Here is a 2,272-nt window from a genome sequence, read left to right on the forward strand (position 1 = left end):
GTTGGTGCATATTGTATTTAGTTTTTTAGCAGATGAGTAATTTAGTGTTCAATGATGCTACATACATGGAAGGATGTTATATACACACACTCACATGAAATTGATAAAAGGTGTAATAGACCAAATCAACTTATTACAAAATCCAAATCTATTTCCAATAAAAACTTAATAATTCAAATAAGTACATTGCTCCAAGACTACGTGCAACGCACAACAAGAAAATATGATGTATGGATTCATATATTTTTTAAACTAAGCAGAACTCTTACAGGATATTGTTAGAGGATTAACAATGCTTTCTCCATAGATTTTTGCAGTATTGCATTCCTTAACAATAGCAGTGTTCTTGAATTTTTTAGTTGAACCATCAAATATCATGATTTGTCCGAGAATCGAGAGTAAAATGTCATCGTTATCTGACTGGCGAAGGTATATAGAAAATGTGAAAATGGGTGAATCAAACCCATACAATATAACATATTAAGGATATTTGATGGTGAACCTTTTCATCCGTGATACATTAACTCTACAATCTTTCAAAATCCAGACATCAGAAGTCGTACCTGGTTTACAAGTATAGAGCACAAAATTAAAGTTCACTTTCCACAACTCCCAGTTTGATAGTAAAAACTTCTTCTCCACAAATGGGAACCTCCAAGCTTCCCCATGTCTCGTCTGCTACATCAAAATAAATTATGTTGCACACATTGTAATCATGAATACCCGTAGATGCAGCCCAATAAATCTTCCCATTGATAAATTTACCCGAATAATTTAATAGAAAGATTCCTTGAAGCTGGTCATGGAGTGTTGTCCAAGAATCAGTTCTTGAACTATAAATATTGACAACAACCCTCGTGTTGGAAAACTCACCATTGTAAGAATTACCACAATGATCAATAAATAGGGCTTTATAATCGTCTCGTGAGTCATCGTATCCAAAATCATATTTGGTATAGCAAGAGGTACCCCATGTATGACTTAAATAATTTCTTAGACTTCCTAATGGTGGGGTTCCATATATATGTATCCCTTCTCCGATTGAAAAGACAAATCAGCCCATTGACTGAACCCACAAAGAAAGGTGGTGAACAGGGAGGATCCATGTGAAATAGCTCTTGAGTGAGTTGTTGTTTGTTAAACAAAGGAGGGAGTGAACTAAACCTGATATTTTCAAAGATGCCTGGAAATAGAACTATATGATGTTTGTTTATTTTGAGATGGGTATCACAAAAGCGGGGCTAGATATGAGTTGATGCCATGATTTCGACACACACAGATTTCAAGAAAGACTTTGTGGGCCACCTTTAAGAGTATGTTTGTTATGATTTCATTTGGGAGTATGGAATCATGATTTGTAGTGAAAATGAAATGATGGTTTGTAGCGAAAATGAAATGACACCATGAGAGAAGGAATTTGAATAGAACGGTTTGATGAATCCAATCCCGAAAAGCAAGAAAAGAAAGCATGGTAGAATGTTTTTCTCTGAAGTGAGGAAGTAGCAGAGCAGTGAAGCATGATTTGAGTCTAAAAATTGTGTTCTCTTAAAATGACTCATATATTTATATTCCTTCTAGAAAATAAGATAAGGAAGAATTTAAAGAGATTCAACATGATCCAATTTTATTAATTGTTTTTCCTTAAAAGAGAATTATGTATAAGGTATGAAATAGAGGGAGTAAATAAATTGTTTTTTCCTTAAAGGTCATAATAAGAAAGGACAATTTTATTAATTTACTATTTATGCATCAATCCAAATTGGCATAATACATAAATATGTCATTTAACTTGGCCACCAAATATGGGGATTCCTACTTCTAAAATAAGTAAGATGATATTTTAAATATTTTAACATCTTTATTTTTTAAAATCAATTATTTTTGGCGTTTGTACATAAACATAAATCCTAATTTGTATAGAAGTGGGTATTTGTAGTAGTTGTAATCCCCTATATTAAAATAAGGGGATATATGTAATTTAGCTCTTATTTCAAAATAAAAGAAATAAACTGATTGGTTGTGTTGTGTCGTAATTTTCCTATCTTTAGAAAAATCACATTTTTGAAATGTTCCAAGTATAAAACAATTTGAAAAAAATACTTAGAAAAGAGTCGCCACTTAATTTTTAAAGAAATTAAGAAAACTTATAATTTTCAAAGATTTAAACAGAAAAAAATCATTTGAAAATACCAAAGAAGGTTCGGGGTTCAATTTACACTTCGAGAAGGGTTTAAGCATTCGAAGTGCCCGCTAACATGCGGTTGACCTGCGA

At 32.2% G+C, this 2,272-nt stretch overlaps 1 pseudogene; it reads right to left on the reverse strand.

Annotated features, from left to right (window-relative positions):
• Nucleotides 1-252: 252 nt before the first annotated feature.
• LOC125849779 (F-box/kelch-repeat protein At3g23880-like) lies at nt 253-1,470 on the reverse strand (annotated as a pseudogene).
• Between the last annotated feature and the right edge of the window lie 802 nt (nt 1,471-2,272).

The sequence above is a fragment of the Solanum stenotomum genome, unplaced genomic scaffold (assembly GCF_019186545.1).
Source record: "Solanum stenotomum isolate F172 unplaced genomic scaffold, ASM1918654v1 scaffold10410, whole genome shotgun sequence".
NCBI classification, from domain to species: Eukaryota; Viridiplantae; Streptophyta; class Magnoliopsida; order Solanales; family Solanaceae; genus Solanum; species Solanum stenotomum.